Source organism: Equus asinus, chromosome 12 (assembly GCF_041296235.1).
Source record: "Equus asinus isolate D_3611 breed Donkey chromosome 12, EquAss-T2T_v2, whole genome shotgun sequence".
Taxonomy (NCBI): Eukaryota; Metazoa; Chordata; class Mammalia; order Perissodactyla; family Equidae; genus Equus; species Equus asinus.
This window is the reverse complement of record NC_091801.1, coordinates 50,381,781-50,400,731: the sequence shown is the minus strand read 5'-3', so window position 1 is coordinate 50,400,731 and position 18,951 is coordinate 50,381,781. Positions and strand designations below refer to the sequence as shown.

At 38.5% G+C, this 18,951-nt stretch overlaps 1 long non-coding RNA gene across 1 annotated transcript in view; it reads right to left on the bottom strand.

Annotated features, from left to right (window-relative positions):
• The window catches only part of LOC106822938 (uncharacterized), a 39,805-nt gene extending 32,383 nt beyond the window's left edge, over nt 1-7,422 (bottom strand). The window contains exons 1-2 of the long non-coding RNA XR_006511831.2: nt 7,236-7,422; nt 399-569 (exon numbers count right to left, since the gene is read on the bottom strand). This is a non-coding gene — a long non-coding RNA (uncharacterized lncRNA). The remainder of the gene's footprint in view (nt 1-398; nt 570-7,235) is intronic.
• Between the last annotated feature and the right edge of the window lie 11,529 nt (nt 7,423-18,951).

Below are 18,951 nucleotides of genomic sequence, written 5' to 3'. Positions count from 1 at the left end.
ATTAGACTTAGTTCCAAGTTACAGAAAACTCACAGTGACAATGGCTTAAACAAGGTAGTAATTGATTTCTCTCTTACATAAAAGTCTAGAAGGGCAGTCCAGAACCGGTATTGTGGCTTTGCACTGAGTGGGGACCCATGCTCATTTTATCTTGCTTATTCATTCTCAACATATGGCTTTCACATTGTGGTTCAGAGAGAAGTAGGACACACGTTTTCCCTAGAGTGAGACTTCCTGGAAATCATGACTCCCCTTTCCCCACATATCCATTTGCTCTATTGCTAAGAAAGAAAGGGAAAATGAATATTGGGAGCAAATAACAATGTATGTCACTGGGACTAACAATGATAAAAATTTCTAAGGCTAACTGTGGGTGACCATCCCAACTCCTGATTTACCTTCACATGCTGGAATTTCTAAGTATTTGAGGATTTTTCCATTTGATGATTACATCTGTCTTTAACAGTAAGGTCCATAAGGAAATAGCCTTCTTCTTCTCCAGCAGCTCCAAATGAGTGTGACCTCACTCATCAGCAGGCTTAGTGTTCAGGTTCCAAGAATGATTGATTCTGTCATGGAGTCCATGGAATAACACAGTATAAATATCATGACAAAAAGATCATAAGTCCAAGCAAATAGCATGCCCTTGGCAGGGGAAATATAAATGTTAAAAACAAATCACATCCCGTTTGCCGGAGAGCCAGATCAAAACTGTAGGAAGCTCCAGTCTCTTTGAAGCTAGCAGGGAAGGACATGGAAGAAACTTAAATGCATATTACTAAGGGAAAGAAGCCAATCTGAAAAGGCTACATACTGTACGATTCTAACTATATGACATTCTGGAAAAGGCAAAACTATGGAGACAATATAAAGATCAATGGTTGCCAGGAACTTGATGAGAAGGATGAATAGACAGAGCACAGAGGATTTTTAGGGCAATGAAAATACTCTGTAAGATATTATAGTGATGGATATCTGTCATTATACATTTGTCTAAACCCGTAGACCATACAGCACCAAGAGAGAACCCTCAGGTAAACTATGGACTTTGGGTGATTATGCTGTGTCAGTGTAGATCCTTGGTAACAAATGTACCACTCTACTGAGTGATGTTAATAATAGGCTAGGCTATGCATGTGTGTGGGAAGAGGGCATATGGGAAATCTCTGTACCTTCCTCTCAATTTTGTTTGAACCATAAACTGCTCTAAAAAAAACTGAAGTCTTTAAAAAAATTTACATTGTTGGAAGCAATACGTTTGTGAAAGGGAAAGTAAAAAGTGGTGTCTTGGATGGGCTGCTGGGGATAGATAGTTAAGGCAATTGGAGAATGAAGAAAAAAAATCTTATCATTGTCACAAATATAGTTTGAATTTGTTCTCCCAGTTGGACAGGGCTGTGCTAATGACGCTATGGTCATGGAAGAAATCTTCACGTGGGCCAGTTGATTTCCTGTTCCAAGCCATAGACAAAGCCTGCCTGTGCAGATCACGGACGGATAGCTATTGATAGATCAGCGCTAGTAGTCTCTCCTACTATTAATATAATACTTCAAAGAACATGCACTGTTCATGTTATGTGAGTAGTGGTGCCTTTGTGTATGAAAGACTGTTTTGCATAATTAAGTTTTTTTCGGTGAACAGTAGATGAATCAGAGAAGCAATTTTTCATTGAATTTGCTTCAATTATATCTAAGTGGGAAGTGTTTGGTCATTGTCCATATAATAAATAAGGCTTACAAATTCTTTTTTGTCTCTATCTCTGTCCATCACACCTCATTAAAAATACATCAGAAAGTAAAAAGAGCTGGACATCTTATAGGTCCTTTCCTTTCGTTTAAAAGTTATCCTTAATGCTACTCATCCCTTTAAATAGAAAAGATGAACGAAATCTAAGATCATCTAAGCAAAATTGGCTTAAGTCCCCCAACCACTGATAAAAACTAAAACCAAACATGTTAAAATCCAGTTGCTACGAGAGGAAATGGAGTGAGGTTTGAAGTTGAGGAAAGTAAATATGTATGGGTGCTTAAGTGTTTCCACTTAAAGAATTCCAAAAAATCAATCTCCATTCTTACCTAGATTTTGAGAACTGGGATGTGATTTCTAGTTATGTCCATGGTTTGAAACAGTTTTTGAATCATGGATCACTCTGAGAATCTACTGAGAGCTGTGGACTTTACTCCCAGAAAGACACACATAAACACATACATAAAGTTTTGCATATAACTAATTTTATTGCCTTGGAAATGTTTTTCCTTCTCTCGGAGAATTACAAAAAAAGTTATACTTTGCAAATTTGGTTTTTCAAGCAAAAACTAATGACCACTCCTTGAAGAAAATTACAAGAAGTAAAAGTTGTTCACATAGAACAAAAAATATGTTAATTCTTTTCTAAAGTAATTTTAATAAAAAAGATGCTGCTCCTTTGCTTTATTTTGTTTGTCCATTTTGTTCATTGGTTTTTTTTTGGGAAAAAAAAAGAAACTGGCACTCATTTATTATTTCAAGGTTTCTGTGGTCACAAGTCTGAGCACAGTGAAGCTGAGGGCGCTCAGTTGTCACCTAAGGCTTGGGGTACCCTTCAAGGCCCATGCAGATTGTTGGCAGAATTTTGATTACAGGTCTGAGATCCCCATTTTCTTGCTAGCTGTTGGCTGGGGACTACTCTCAGTCCTGGATGCTGCCCTAAGTTCCCTGCCATGTGGCCTCCATTGGCGGTTCCTGGCATGGAGGTTTGCTTGCTTCCAGGCCAATAGTAGCATATGTCTCTGACTTCCTAAGGGACTCAGCCCGTTTTAAGGACTCACCTCATTAGATCCTGGTCAGCTGGACCATGTCCCTTTGGATTAACTCAAAGACAACTGATTAGAAACCTAATCACAAGAGTGATAACCTATCATATTCATAGGTTCTGCCTGCACAAGGGGAGGAGATTATACAAGCTGTGTATCCCAGGGTTGGGATACTTGGGGACCATCTTTGAATTCTGCCTACCACAGCTACTTTCCTGTAACTGCCTCCAGGGAGGCTCCTTTGGTTTAATATGAAGTTATGTGGTTTTTGAAAAGATAAGACAAACATCATCATACAATTGATTTTAACTTTTCCTTTGATAGAAATAAGGGTTGGAAATGTCAAAGCAAAATAACGAACAACCATTCCATAGGTAAGAGATATACGTGATTTTTACTTGAGCCAGAGTGGGGATTATAACTTAGGAAGTCTTTTTCCAGAAAGGAAAGAAGTATTCCAGAGAAGCCTGGTTTTCGGTACAGTCTTATATCTCTTTAGAACAAAGAACATATGTTAAACATGCCCAGGAGCCAGCCCTGAAGGCCTAGTGGTTAAAGTTTGGCACAATCCACTTTGGTGGCCTGCATTCAGTTCCCAGGCATGGAACCACACCGCTTGTCTGTCAGGAGCCATGCTGTGGTGAGGGCTCACATAGAAGAACGAATAGGACCTACAAGTAGAATATACAACTATGTACTGGGGCTTTGGGGAGGGAAAAGAAAAAATGAGGAAGATTGGCAACAGATGTTAGCTGAGGCAACATTCCCAGCAAAAAAAACACATGCCCAGGATACATATTCATCAAAATTTCAAAGAGGTATTCAGTGGCAAATTAGCAAGTCAACATGATCCTGATGTTGGGAAGGGGACTAATATGGGGGTTACCAAAAGGGGTAGAAGGGGAAGTATCCATTCTTATCTTAAGAGAGCACGTTCTTTACTTCAATGGTTAAAGTAGATGTCTAATGTATGTTTGACAGGCCATAAGTAAGGCTTCTTTAGCTCAAGCCAAATCAGTTTTGAACCTGAATAGTTACCCCATATACCTCAAAATGTGAAAATCTCTTGTCAAAACCCTGACCCAGTAAAGTCTGTGGTAACAAATAGAATCAGTGGCCAGCTAAGAATGGGCTTGGATCAAGGACACCTACAAGTCTTCTAGCTGTAGGATTCTCTACAACTCTTCAAGTTGAATTCTTGTTACTTCATTTCCTTTGTCCTCAAGTCCATGAAGTCATATTTGGCAAGGTCTGCTTCATCACTGCCATCTGTGTCAACAAGGAAAGGATTACAGATTCACTTTCCACTTGAAGATTATTTGAGCAGAAGTAATGCTCAAAAGTGTTCTGAGGGCTTTCAGGTTGCTACAGTTTTCTGACTGCAAAGAAATCAAGAATGCTTCTTCTTTGTCACTCTCAATTCCAGCCTGTAGAAGCATTTCCTTCAGTGATGGAAAGTTTGAGGTTTTGTCTCTCTAAGTTATTCTTCCAAGCGTGTATGCTTGGCCAAAAGAGCTTGTACTTTTTTGTTTTGTTTTTCAGAAGATTGAGGTTGATGACTCCAGGACCTTGAACTGAAAGATTTACCTCATTCAGAATGACCAGAACTATGTGCCTAATAAACCAAACTGTGAGCGAGCTCCTCCCAGTAGAATTGCTTGGAGAATTGGCTTTCCTTTTCTTTGTCTCTTAAGGACCCACACAAAGTTCTGCTTCAAGTTCAATAAGCACTTCATGACCTGTCTTGTTCCGTGCAGTTGATAATATTCTGCTCCTGTTATCTGACAAAGCCTCTTGAAAAGATGGTGATTCAAGGCCCTAGTTTGGAGGAAGATAAAGATATTCACACTTAGACAAGGCTGTTCGCAGGGTCTCTGGCACGATGTCCGCGGCTGACACACAGAGCTGCTTCCTTCCACAAGGCAGTGTGAGCAGATGGGTTACTGAGGTTCCAGAGGTGCCTCCTAGAACCCGAGATGAGTTCTCGTTCCGTCAAAGCTTGCTGGGCAAAGACTTTCCACAGTTTTAAAGAAGTTAGTGGTATCTATATTTTCAAAAATGGGCTCAGAAAACAGGGTTTTTTCTCTGACGTCATTGGTCAATATGCAAATAAAAGACAAAACCCAGAAAGTCACAGAGAAATGTTTATAGTTTCATTCTTTTCCATGCCAAAGAGAAATGTTATCACTTTCAATTATTTGAAGGTTTGCTTCAAAATATGAGAAAGGGATATTATACATTTTGGAGTGGGTGACATCAACTGAAATATTCCATCTCAGCTTCAAGGCCCCAAATAGTTGAATTTCAGGGCATGTGCCTTTGCCAAGGTCTCTCCAACCATATGGGGATTCCTTGGCTTGGCAATAGGATGAACAGTCTTTCAAGACGCTTCAAAATAAGTCTCTTCATTTGAGATGAATCCGTTTGATGAGATTTTAGTATTTCTGAAACAGCATTCTTCTCATGCACCCACACTGTCTGAGATCTATTTGGGGATGTAGAAATGTCAGGTGCTCCTTGAGCTTTGTTGCCCCCCGGTTTACATTGGCAGAACCCCGCCTCGTCAAAGCACCAGGACTTAGTGTCTGATTGCATTCAGCAGTGAAAGTAGACCAAAAAGCACAAGCATTTGATCATACTGTACTTTCTTTCCTTCAACGTTTCCAATTTAAGCTAGACCTAACAAAAGCAAAGGCAGATATTTGTATTCAAAATGATAGAGTATATTTTATTTAATTCTTGTCAATGGTAAGCTATTTTAGAAATTCTAAAATGACTACAGTGACAATTGTATATTACCCAAGCACATACTTACTTAGCATGTGATAAAGACAGTTTAAGCAAACAGGAAGTCACGTTTGGAAATTTATACTAGCAAACTGTTCCATTCACTAGTTACTGGTGTAACTAAAGAGCCAATTGCAAATGCTTTTGGATTCTTCCAAAAGTCTCTGGAAGTTCTTCACTGCTGATAACGAGCTATGATGTCCAGATCTATAGGTTTCAAAAGAATCACATCGCTTCCAGTGCTTTACACTTTCAACTGCGTTTATAAATGTTTTTATATTGCCAATATTTTCACAGATACATGAGTGGTAGAAAACAAAGAATTGACAGTATTGAGAGAACTTTGATGTTTTTTGATTTCCCTCCATACCTCGTATGGCTAATCTAGAGGACGAGCATGACATGGCACGAGAAGGAACAGTCTTGGCTTTTCTTACTTATGCTTCACTGCAACTGTCTGTTAACTTTCCATTCATGTTGGCAGCAGTATCATAGGCAAAATCTTGCATTTAATTCTTATTGACTCTGGTTTATTGCAAAAATTTTATAACCAAGAAGAGCACATCTTGGCCATCTCTTTGCTATCAATGAAACTCTGGTTGAGTATAGACTTTGTTTTCTGTGGCCATCTTGCATTAGTCAATAGTTGTTTTTGATTTGCACTATCAGTCTTCTTGTAAAATAGTATTGAGTAAGCAAGGAAAATGATCTTTTTATCACATCCTGCAATTATCCTCTCTTTATCATTCCAGTGACTGTACATTTGTACCATTTATAGAAATGAACTCATGAATGCTAAAAAATTGCTTTTATATACAGATGAATTAAACTCCTAAGAATAAATGATATTTTCCAAGAAAAATAAAATATTTTCACCTACGATTTTCAGGTATATTATACTCTTTTCAACTTGTCTTGAATGAGTGAAGATAATCTTTTATCAATGATTTTACCATAAAAATCAATATTCTCTCTTGAGTCGCAGTATTTTCAAGTGTATTTCAACTCTTTCATGCTTTCTGAAAATTGTCAATGCTTCCTAAAAATTTTCAAGACTAATTTTCATCAGAAATTCTTCATGATTGATTTTTTTAAGTGGGAGAGACCAGTAAGTATAAGTAACAGAATATTGCTTTCTTTGTAATACCACATTCCAACCATTGAGACAATTTTCTTAAAGCTTTGCAATTTACCTGACATGCTTCATAATCTTCAGATAACTTTGTGTTGATCCGCCTATCATATCATTTCATGAACTTCAATCTATATGCAGGATCGCAAGTGGAAGCTGAATCATTCTCTGGCTCATAGATGAACTCTGATTAATTTTGTTGGTGATGAGAAGGCCCTCCATTACATGTCACCATCATCGGCATCATTCTTCAATTTACAATGGAATATTAGCCCATTTTGTTAAAGATAATGACAGACTTATTTTGACAGTGTTCTAAAATAACCATAGTTCCAAAACAAACAAAACTCCCACAGGCACACACAACTACCACGATTGAAATATCACACTGCTAAAGAAGAAGAAGAACAACAAAATGTTTGGACCAAGACTTGCAAAAGCGTTCAGTTGTTGACAGGAATAAACAAGTCCACATGGGGACACAGGCAAAACATTTCAACCACAGAACAAGGCCAGGACTCACCATCATCTCAGGAGAGATGCTCAATAGTGTCCTGTCTTAGTCCGTTCAAGCTGCGGTAACAAAAATACCGTAGACTGAGTGGCTTATAAACAACAGAAATGTATTTCTCACAGTTCTGAAGGCTGGAAGTTCAAGATCAAGGTGCCGTTAGATTGAGTGTCTGGTGAAAACACACTTCCTGGTTCTTAAACAGCTGACTTCTCCTTGTGTCCTCACAGGGCAGAGAGCTAAGAGGGGAAACACACTCTCTCTGACTCTTAAAGGGGCATTAACCCCATTCATGAGGTCTCCGCTCTCAGGACCCCATTTTAATTACCTCCCAAGTAATCTTAATTACCTCCCAAAGGCCCCACCTCCTAATATCATCACAGTGAGAGGTAGAGATGCCACACACGAATTTTGGGTGGGCACAAACATTCAGTCCACAATGTGTCCCTAGTTTTTCTTTATTTTTTGTCTATATGAAAAATTGGATATTTTTACGTTTTCACAAGATAAATAGAGCAATGACTTACATCTTATAATTTACTTAGCTGCTTTGAGATAAACTATTGTTTCCTCTGGAATGTTAGGTAGGCCCATGCCCACCACACCACTCCCTTCTCCACCACTACCCTATCCTTGTTCTACCTTGACATTATACTTATGCAGTTCTTTGAGGAAACAAATAATACCCACTTAAGTATAAGCCTGATTTTTAGTATATGATATTTTTTATAGAAACCTAAGTACTTTATTATTCCATAGTTGAGAAAGGGAGGCTGTGGTGTTCTCCTTTGACGTCATTAATCAGTAATATTTTAAAGTATGCTTTCAAGTGCATTTGGCAATGATTTCAGAGAAGAAATGACAGGATTACAAAAGGAGCTAGAAAGAAAGGAAGCAAAGCTTAGCAGCAAAATATCAAGTGTTCTTATTTGCCACAGGTCTGCAAATAGGCGGCTATCACAGGGTCCAGAGAACGGTTTCACAAGCAACTGAAGCCCTTCTTGCAGAGTTAAGAACTTTCAAAGATGAGCTTGAGACAGCCCGAACCATTTCACTTGCAAATCAAGAGTTCAAAGTCAATGAAATTGATAGTGCATTATCACTCCTAGAAAAACTGAGGAGAAATGACAATATGACCAGCTTAAATGGCCACTGTTGTCTACTAATGACATCTCTTTGTAAAATATCATCCATGTGGGTGAGGACTGGGAACACAACAACGTCCAGTAGCCCTTATGTTCCCAGCTTCTGAGGAAGAGTTCCACGCCAAGGTATTCCCCGCTTCATCAAGTCTCAAAGGCTCTTCGGGCCTGGGCATCCATTTCTTGCGCAAACGTTGTGCTATAAGTCTAACTGATAGTCTAACCCAAATGAAAAGCAGAGATCTCGAATACAGACCAGGAGTTCATGTCGGAAAATGAAGATGAATGAAACAAACTTTTTAAAAAGTTGCAAAATAGAAAAAGAAACAAGGTATTCTGTGAAATATAATTAAAAGCAAATAAAAACATAGCTAAAACACAATTTTAAATATTCGTTGATTGCTACAGTTGTTTTTGTTCGTTGCTATAGCATTTAGAAACATTACAAACATTCAAGTCACGTTTCGAACTTTCCCAAATAACATTCTTCATCCCAAAAGTGCACTCCGTGAAGTCAGAATAGCGGGTATCTTTCAGGGTGGCAGTGCCTGGCAAGGGCAGGAGGGCCTTCTGGGATGTCGGTGAGGGTCTGCTGCACCCGGCACTGGTGGCATGGGTGAGTTCTAGTGGTGTGGCTGGAGTCCGTGCAAACGAGCTCTGACACCCAATTGTTTTCATTTTTAGGAATTTGTGAGTCGGTTGTTAAACACAGCCATCATTAAAAATTAAATTATATAAATTTATGATTAAATAAATTATACTGAAAAGAGTACTCAAAACTTCCTAATTATTTTACTATGCCTTACTATTATCCATGCTCTTAAGGTCATTTATGTGCATTGTATCTGTATGGTGGAAATATATAACATGTGTAGATATATGTTACTGGACATCTCTTCCCAGCTCTGCATTCAGTGATGTCATGTTGGTAGTTTGAAATGGGCCATGGTAGCTGATTTCATTTGCACCACAGAAATCGACAAATGCTATAAGTCTGGGCTTGAGTTTTGTTGATTTCTAGATTTGGGAAAGCAGTGGAGAAAATGTTAAAAATGCAGATTAAATTTAAAAGCACGTCACATCTGTAGCCATTACATGGTAAATAGCATAGAAAAATGAGGAAACATTCTTCCAATATTTGAAAACTATTATCTAATTCAGCAAAGGTGCTCACATCATTGACAAATGAGTGAAGTTCAAACATACTTCTTCACTATTTCAGTTTTGTCTAACTCATTAATGTAGAGAAAAATATTAACCAACATTCATGTTAGAATTACATTCATTAGTCAGTTGCAACTTTAGATTGTCTACAGGTACAAGAATTCATTAAAAATCAATTTTTTCCCCATGATTTCATTTCCACCCCTTTGTTTCTATTCTCTTTTTCTGTAATTCTAATTAATGCAATCTAGACCTCATTACTCATATTTTCCACCTCTCTGTTTATTTTTTCTACTTTCTGAGAGATTTCTTCAACTTTATCTTCTAAGCCTTCTATTGAATTTTTAAAATTTAGCAACCAGTTTAAATTTCCAAGATTTCTTTCTTGTTCTCTAGTGCTACCAATTTTACAGCATCCTTTTCTTGTTTTAAAGGTATAATTCTTATTTCTCAATTATTTCTGGATAGACAAAAGGGTATTTTTTTTAAAGTTATCCGCTGTTATCTGAATTACTTGTCTCTTGTTGGATCAATTTCTCTGTTTAATTTGGTCCTTCTTTTTCTTGTTGCAGCCTTTTCTCCAATGTCTAGTGATCTTTGGTTGCTCATTCATATTTAAAAACGAGGCAACAGAAAAGCTCATTCATTGGGAGGTTGACTGTGTGGATGGGCTTGTTGAATGGCAGGCTTTGTTTTTAGCTGAGCAGTTAGGGATCAGCCAATTTGCTTGGGGGACTCCAAAACGCCAAAATGCAGAGGTCCTGCACTGTTATCTAGTTGTCTCCAAGCAGATTAGTCCATTTCCTTGGAGAAGTACCTTCCTATTTAGTTTAATCTTGGGGGTACACTCAGGGCGGCCTCATATCCCCTGACCAGGGCCAGGAAAAGTGACTGTTCCATATGCAGACTCCTGTTTTTTGCCACACTTCACTTTTGCCCTCTGTTGTAGCTGCCACTTTTAAGTCTTTGAACCTCTCTGAGTTTCTACAGGAAAGTCCGCCCCTTTCTCGGTTGCAGGTCACTCTTACGCATTCCAAGAAGCAGTTTCCTGTACCATGTTTCAGCAGTTACCACTTCATTTTCTGCTTTCTGTCTCCAGAAGTGTGTGCAAATTCTCGTCAGTTGATGGCTTCCCTCATCAGTTCACCGTCCTGAAACAGAGGGCTCAACTCATTTTCAACACTGTTTGAGACTTAACCTTTATAAATAGGAGTATTTCCTTTGTGAGGGGTAAGAAGGGTGTCAATGTAAATAATCCACAATCAATCTATAAATCAAAATTGGGTTGAGTTTATTATTAGTCTCTAGGAAGGGATGCTTATCCTTAAGGCAGTGCTGATATGGGGGAAGCTACATCCCTATCTTTGAGGGTATCATTCTTGTCTTTGGGACGTTGTAAATGTTTAAGGCAGATGTACAATGCATGTTCAATAGGCCACATTAGGCCTTTTTGGAAAAACAAGGTCAGGCTGAATTAGTTTTAAACCAAATGGCTTCCTCATATACTCCAATATATCCTATGCTTATTATTTATTCATCAAGAGTTATAGGTATGGGAATTTTGTTGTCATTGTTTTATAAGATCTGATTTAATATTTCCGTAATTATTGGTTCATGCGAGGCCTCTCTCTTTATTTTTCAAATGTATTTTTCCCCATTCCTTATCCCTCTCCCTCTCCTTCCACTACGCAACCATTTTACCATGAGTGACACATATCCTTCTACTTGTATGTATACCAGTAAAATACGCATCATTATTCTTTGGGAACTTTTTTTTATTAATGTTATAAAAGTTAACATCCTTGTGAAATTACAGTTGTACGTTATTATTAGTCATGTTGTAGGTACACCACTTCACCCCTAGTGCCCTCCCCTGACTCCCCTTTCCCCTGGCAACCACTGATCAGTTCTCTTTGTCCATATGTTAACTAGCACCTATGAGTGGAGTCATACAGAGTTCGTCTTTCTCTGTCTGGCTTATTTCACTCAACATAATACTCTCAAGGTCTATCCATGTTGTGGTGAATGGGACAACTTTGTCCTTTTTTATGGCTGAGTAGTATTCCATTGTATATATATACCTCAACGTCTTTATCCAATCATCTGTTGCTGGGCACTTAGGTTGGTTCCATGACTTGGCTATTGTGAATAATGCTGCAATGAAGATAGGGGTGCATGGAGCTTCTAAAATTGCTGATTTCAGGTTCTTAGGATATATACCCAGTAGTGGGATGGCTGGGTCATAAGGTATTTCTATTCTTAACTTTCTGAGGAATCTCCATACTGTTTTCCATAGTGGCTGCACCAATTTGCATTCCCACCAACAGTGTATGAGGGTTCCCTTTTCTCCACAGCCTCTCCAACATTTGTCACTCTTGGTTTTGGATATTTTTGCCATTCTAACAGGTGTAAGGTGATATCTTACTGCAGTTTTGATTTGCATTTCCCTGATGATTAGTGATGATATTCTTTGTGAACTTTTAAAAAATTTACACAAATGACATTGTGCTGAAGATCTCCTTCTCCTTTTTACTTTTCTCAGTCAGCTCAAGCTTATTAATTACATTTTTCAGAAATACCTCCATCTCTATTATTTTTTATCTGCTTGATCTATCAGTTAAAATCTCCAACTGTAATTGTTGACTTCTCTGTTTCCATCAGTTGTTGTTTACTATACATATGAGACTGCTTTATCAAGTGTGTATGCATGCATGATGGCTACATCATCTGTTTATTACTGTTTATTACATCTGTTTATTACTGTTTATTACATCTGTTTATTACTGTTTATTACATTTATTACTAGCCTTACTAACGTTTATGCTTTTTTTACCTGAACTTTATTTTGTCAAATATTAAGATTGCTACCTCAACTTTCTTTTAATTTCTTATTTTTGCCTAGATTATCTTTTCTTATCCTGCTGTTTCTAAATTTTATGTGTCTTTCCACTTTAAGTGTGTTTTTTCTATATAATATCTTTCTTTCAATCCGACATGGACATCTCTTTCTTTTAATTAGTAATTGTGATGGGTAATTTTGTGCGTCAACTTGACTAGGCCACAAGGTGCCCAGATATTTGGTCAGACGTTGTTCTGGGCGTGTCTATGAGGGTGCTCTTACGTGAGAAAAGTATTTGGCTCAGTAGACCGAGTAGACCAGATTACCCTCCCCAATGTTACTGGGTCTCGTCCAATAAGATGAAGGCCCAAATGGAACAAAAAGCCTGACCCTCCAGCAAGAGAGAGGGAATTTTCCCCTGCCTGACTGTCTCGAGCAGGGATATTGTTTTTTCCTGCCTTTGTATCTGAACTGAAACATCAACTCCTCCGGAGTCTCAAGTCTGCTGGCATTTGGACTAGAAATACCCCATGGGCTCTCCTGGGTCTCCAGCTTGCTGACTGCAGATCTGGGGACTTGTCAGCCTCCGTAATCACATGAGCCAGTTCCTTAGTATATATATACATCCTACCGGTTCTGTTTCTCTAGAGAGCACTAATACAGTAACGTTACCATTTACCTTTATTTTAATTAATATTGTGTTAAGATTTATTTCTTATTTGACATTTCATATTTCTACTTTTATTTTTTCTTCTTTCTTTCCTTTGGGTAGAGCAAATTTTCTTCTCGCAAAGAAGCTTTATCCTACAGAATACCTTTCTATTCAATGTTTTATCAATAAAGTGCTTCTTAGTTTTTAATATATGCATATATCACAGTACAAGATTTTTTGGCTGGTGTTTACTTGGAAAAAATTTATATTTACATTCCCCAAATTCAGTGCAATATTTTTAACCATCTGATGGGAAGGAAGTCTCAAGTTACATTCCCAATAAAATTGGTAAAATGTCCAAATCATGTGTAAACATCTTGAAAAGTGCACTAAGTGCCAAGTAAGGAGACATGTGCTTCAGATGTTGTAGAAACAGAGACAAGAGGAAACAAAAATTTTAAAGCTGTAGGTAAGCTGAGAGGTAAGATTTAGCAGAGAAGAGAGAGCTGAAACCTAGGTAATTTCAGGCAGGAAACACAACATGAACCAGCAGAACTCAAGAAATTGGCAGCGTCAGGTCATTCTGAACACAGGGAGGAAGTAGACAGGCTGAAAACAATGGCAGAAAAAGTTAAATGTCTACATTCTGGCCCCATTCCCAAGCTTGGCTCCCCTAACACTAGAGGCTGGGCTTATTCCTACCACCAGCTCCACCCCAGACTGAGCTCTAGAGGATTACCCTCCAGAGAAAGCGGTCAGCTCAAAGAAGAAACTTCAATTTCCCAACTTTAATCTGGGAGAGTTGCCAAAAATAGGCTGGGACCCCATTCAATTACCCTTGAGAAAATGCCATCAGAACACCCCCAATCACTCAGAGCTTCCAATCGGCATCTATCAAAATGATCTCATGCTTTTCTCCGCTCATCTGTTATAGCAGAACTCTCTCAATCAGCTTACATTTTACTGACCAGTGCTCATCATCTCTTGGGGAAACATAAACGTTTATGGTACAGAGGTCTCCCCCATCTGCAGGAGATACATTCCAAGATCCCCAGTGGATGCCTAAAACTATGGATAGTACCAAACCCCATATATACTATGCTTTTTCCTATACGTATGTACCTACATAAAGTTTAATTTGTAAATTAGGCACAGTAAGAGATTAACAACGATAATTAACAATAAAATAGAACACTTGTAACTGAAACAATTATATACTGTAGTAGCAGTTATGTGAATGTGGTCTCTCTCAGAATATCTTTTTGTACTATACTCACCCTTCTTCTCATGATGATGTGAATTGATACAATGTCTGCATGATGAGATGAAGTGAAGTGAGTGACGTACGCATTGTGACGTAATGAATTTTCCATTTAATATTTCCAGAGCTCAGTTGACCGTGGGTAACTGACACTGAGGGAAGTGAAACTGAGGGAGGGACTACTGTATAGTGCATGCTCACAGCTGTAGGCTACTCTCTAGTACCATCACATACTTCTGTCCCTGCAAACTGATTTGTTCAGTTGTTGTTTGTCCTCAAATTGCTTTTTGCCACTCGTTATTTTAAAAATACTTAATTTAATCAAATATTTTGTAATTTGGCAAAATAATAGTAATAGTAGGAAGTGAAAGAGCTATTCATTCTATTTGGAGTAGGCAGAATTCTAAGGATTTCCCCCACAGTTCTCATCCCTTGGTAATTCAAACAGTAATCTAGGTACTGCTTTAAAGGGACTTTGGAGATGGAATTAAGGTTATTAATCAGCTGACCTTAAAATAGAGAGATTATCCTGGAATTTCTGGATAGCTTCAAAGTAATCACACGAGCCCTTAAAAGCAGAGAAGGAAGGCAGGAGAGATGAGGAGAGATCTTCCTGATCTCCCCTTCTGCCTCATGTGTGAGAAGGACTCACCCAGTATTGGTGGCTTTGAAGACTGAGAAACGATGCCAAGAGCCAGAGAATGTGGGCAGCCTCTAGAAGGTAAGAATGACCCCCAGCCAAGAGCCCACCAGGAAAAGGGGACCTCAGTTATACAACCTCATGGATCTAAATCCTGCCAACAACCCAAATGATTCTAGAAGCAATTCTCCCTCAAGAGCCTCCAGTAAGGAATGAAACTCTGCCAACACCTCAGAGCTCAGCTTTGTGGGACCCTAAGCAGAGCCCACTGAACTTTTGACCTCCAGACCTGTGAGACAGTCAATGAGTGTTGTTTTATGTGGCTAAGGTTGTGGTCATTTGTTACAGCAGCCATAGGAAACTAATACACTATTGAAAACTAAATTTATTACTTTGAAAAGATTTGACAAGTTGCTGAAAAAAGCTGCTTTTGAATTCGATGTGAACACGATAATTGCAAAAGATTGGAAAGAAGATGGCAAAAATTTTGCAGAAAAATACCTTCCATTTGCTTCACAAGGTTTTGTTCACTTTTGTTGCCCCCAAACTGGAAATCGAAGGCATATCTTGTGAGCATGGCCTTTGCAGGAAAGACAACCCAGAGACCCCTTGATTCCTACTAAGAGAAAAGAACTCAGCTCTACATTTACAGACTGGTGTTTATATATTTTGAGTTAACTGTATAAATTGGTCCTACATTTAAAGACTAGTGTTTATATATTTAAGTTAAAGTAAAATGTATAAGTTATCTATGTGTCTTTTTTTTAAAGGTTTCATACTCTAAGCAAGTTTTTTTGATTAATAGACAAACTAAAAGTCCTGATTGCCTCTGGTCAGAGAGTTTCTCCTGTAAAGTAGTGGCTTAGCAATGGCTTTGTTGATAAGTGCTACACTCCTGTCATTACTGGCTACTCCAGATTTGTGCAATGCTGTTTTTCACTACGAGCTCTCTGCAGAATGGTGCCTGTTATCCTGGGAGGGCCTTGCCTTTCTGGGCTGATGACCAGTGGCTCTCCATCTGCAGCTGCATGTGTTGTAAATGTGAGAAGGTTTCACTAGGTGCATGAATTGTTACCAGAATCGAGTAGGACCTGAAGTCTCCCCACCGCGCAGAAGCCCTTGAATTGCAGAGATGAGACATTCCTGACCTCAGCACTTCAGGTTTTTCCTGTCTCCGGGGCTGCAAACTGAAATGCTTTAGGCGTGAGGCGGGTCACCTGAATGAGGAAAGCAGGAGAAAGGAAGTAACCGGGCTGGCGTAAGCAACAGGGAGTGGCAAGTCCCGTGACCAACCAGAGAGCCTGTTAGCGACCACTAGCACTAAGTTCACGCCCATGGCCAGCTGCGTTTTAGATCTTTTTTTTGAGGAGGGGGAGAAAAGAGTAAATTTTATTTATTTATTTATTTTTATTTTATTGAGGTCATAATAGTTTATAACATTGTGCAATTTTTTTTTTTTTAAAGCTTTTATTTTTCCTTCTTCTCCCCAAAGCCCCGGGGTACATAGTTGTATATTTTTAGTTGTGTGTCCTTCTAGTTGTGGCATGTGCGATGCTGCCTCAGCGTGGCTTGATGAGTGGTGCTAGGTCCGTGACCAGGATTCGAACCTGAGAAACCCTGGGCCACCGAAGCAGAGTGCACAATCTTAACCACTCGGCTGCACAGCTGCTGTGTGCAATTTTTCCCCACTGTGCAATTTTCGCTGTACGTTCTTATTTGTCAGTCACCATATGTATGCGCCCCTTTACCCCTTATGCCCATCTCCCAACCCCCTTCCTCTCTGGTAACCACTAATGTGTTCTCTTTGTCCATGTGTTTATTTAGATCTTTCTTTATTTTCATTTTTTTAAGACGACTTCACCACCACCCCCAAAATCTAATTTCTTGAATAACTAAAAGGTATATTAATTAGAAGTAGTTTCCTAAAGTAAAGTTGAATTCTGTAATACAGCAAAACAATTCCCCCCCACATTTTAGTGAATAACTGATTCACTCTTTTGTTGTTGTATTGTATTGTCATACAATGAGAAGGAACCAGAAGGTCTGGGAAGACCAGTATATTTCATGGAGAAAAAGTTGAGAAAAGAAAAGATGAGGAAGTTGAGGAAGGTAGAAGTAAAAGTTAAGAGAGAAGAACAAAATAAGAATTTTGAAAGGCAGTTGGAAAAGGCCTTTGAAATTTTTAATCACTAACTTGGCAAATAGAATTTTCTGGATTGTAGATATACAGCTTGCTCAAAACTAAGTTCAAATTATATTCAATGACTTTTAAAATGCTGTGTGACACCCTGCAGAGAGGGTCACGAAAATTCTCCATGTGCTTTTGAGGTATGCTTCCTGAGAGAGTCTTCTCTAATCATTGCTGAGAAATTAACTTTAAATGACTTCTGAATCCTTTTGAGAAAAAGTTGTGTATATTTTTTCCCACAGCTCAATTTCAGTAGAACATGAGCACAGAGATTTTTGGCAGAGCAACAAAACTAGCGTATTTTGACTATTTAAGTGTTAGAAGTTTTAGGGCGAGATTTCATTTTATTCTACAAAGTCTGCCAAACTCTGGCTAAAACAAAGCAAATAGGCCAGCAGTATAAAATTAGACGCCAGTTACATGCCTTTTTTCATGAAACCTATTGTAGGTAGATAATTGTATAAGAAAATTGCAGGGATGTGGGGGAGCTAAGAAACTAAAAACTAACAAACTTTCTGAAATGTATCAAAACCAAATGCCCAGAAAGAGATCTGTTTCATATTTCAAGCAAAGAATAACCAAACTGTATAAAAGTTAATTCCCTGATTACATTCTGTTTTGGAGATTACTGAAGTTGCTGAACATTAAGGATATTGAAACAATTATAATTTTAGACACTGTCTTGTGATGTTACGTAGTTTGAAGCAGGAAGTGATTAAGAAGTGATTTTTCACTAATAGAAAACAGAGGCAGGAATATCCAGAAAGAAAATTTAGGATATTTGCAAATCAACAACTTGTGTAATCCCTGGATTAATTTTTAATATTGAGGATAAAAATATTTGATAGTGTAACTTTGGTAACTAGATGAAAGTGACATGTTACCTATAGTAGGGGACTTTAATTTTTGACATTTTATGACTTCTGTGTACTTAAATACGACTGTTTTACCATACGTATTGAGTTATTGAGGAATTATTTCAGGCAGTAAGCCAGGACGGGAAATAAAAGATTAGAGTAGCGTCAGAGTCAAATGCCTAGCAGGGCCATGTAGAGGACACAGTCAATGAGGGTGGCCCCACATGACAAGGGGAATAGTGGAGACAGGGCCCAACTAAGAGTGTGTGTTCCGTCTGAAGAGGCAGGTGCTGAGAGACGGGGATGCGGGTGAGGGGAACTCAAAAATTTTTAAGTAATTTTGGCTATCTGGATTTTATGCGACCTCCCTTGATCTGCAATTTAGCAAATAATTTAATTAAAAAACAAACAAAACTGTGAGTCAAACTCATACGCTGTCTGGATTCAGCTTGCAAATGATCTCTAGATTAACTAGAAGGGGGATGACATTAAGTGAACACCTACTAAGTGCCAGTTAATAGACATAAAATATTTATAGCTCAAGTTTCTCAGTGCAGTAGGTCCAAGCATCTCCACAGCATAAGGAGGAAGTTGAGGCTTACAGAGGTGAGGATGCTGTTGATAACCACTTCCGTGGGGAGCAAAATGTCTCATAAGAAAAATAAACAAATCAAGCAATAAATGGACCACAAGTGACCTAGCATAGAACTGTTGTCTAAAAATAAAACGGGGAAAAACTAAGGATGAAACTGGTATGTTTAACAAAACACACACTTTTAGAAGATTCTACGAGTAAAGTGATGTTTTATTTAGCCTTCCTTGGGCAATTTGAACATGGAAAGGGCACTCTGCATTTATGGACTTCATTCCCATTTCAAAATACTCGGGTTTTACTGAGATGGCTCCGTGCTCTTTCTCTGAGTTATGACCCTGGTTTTTTGTGTTTCCACTCACAGTGGAAGGGAGGAGAATGGGCGTCCAGAGA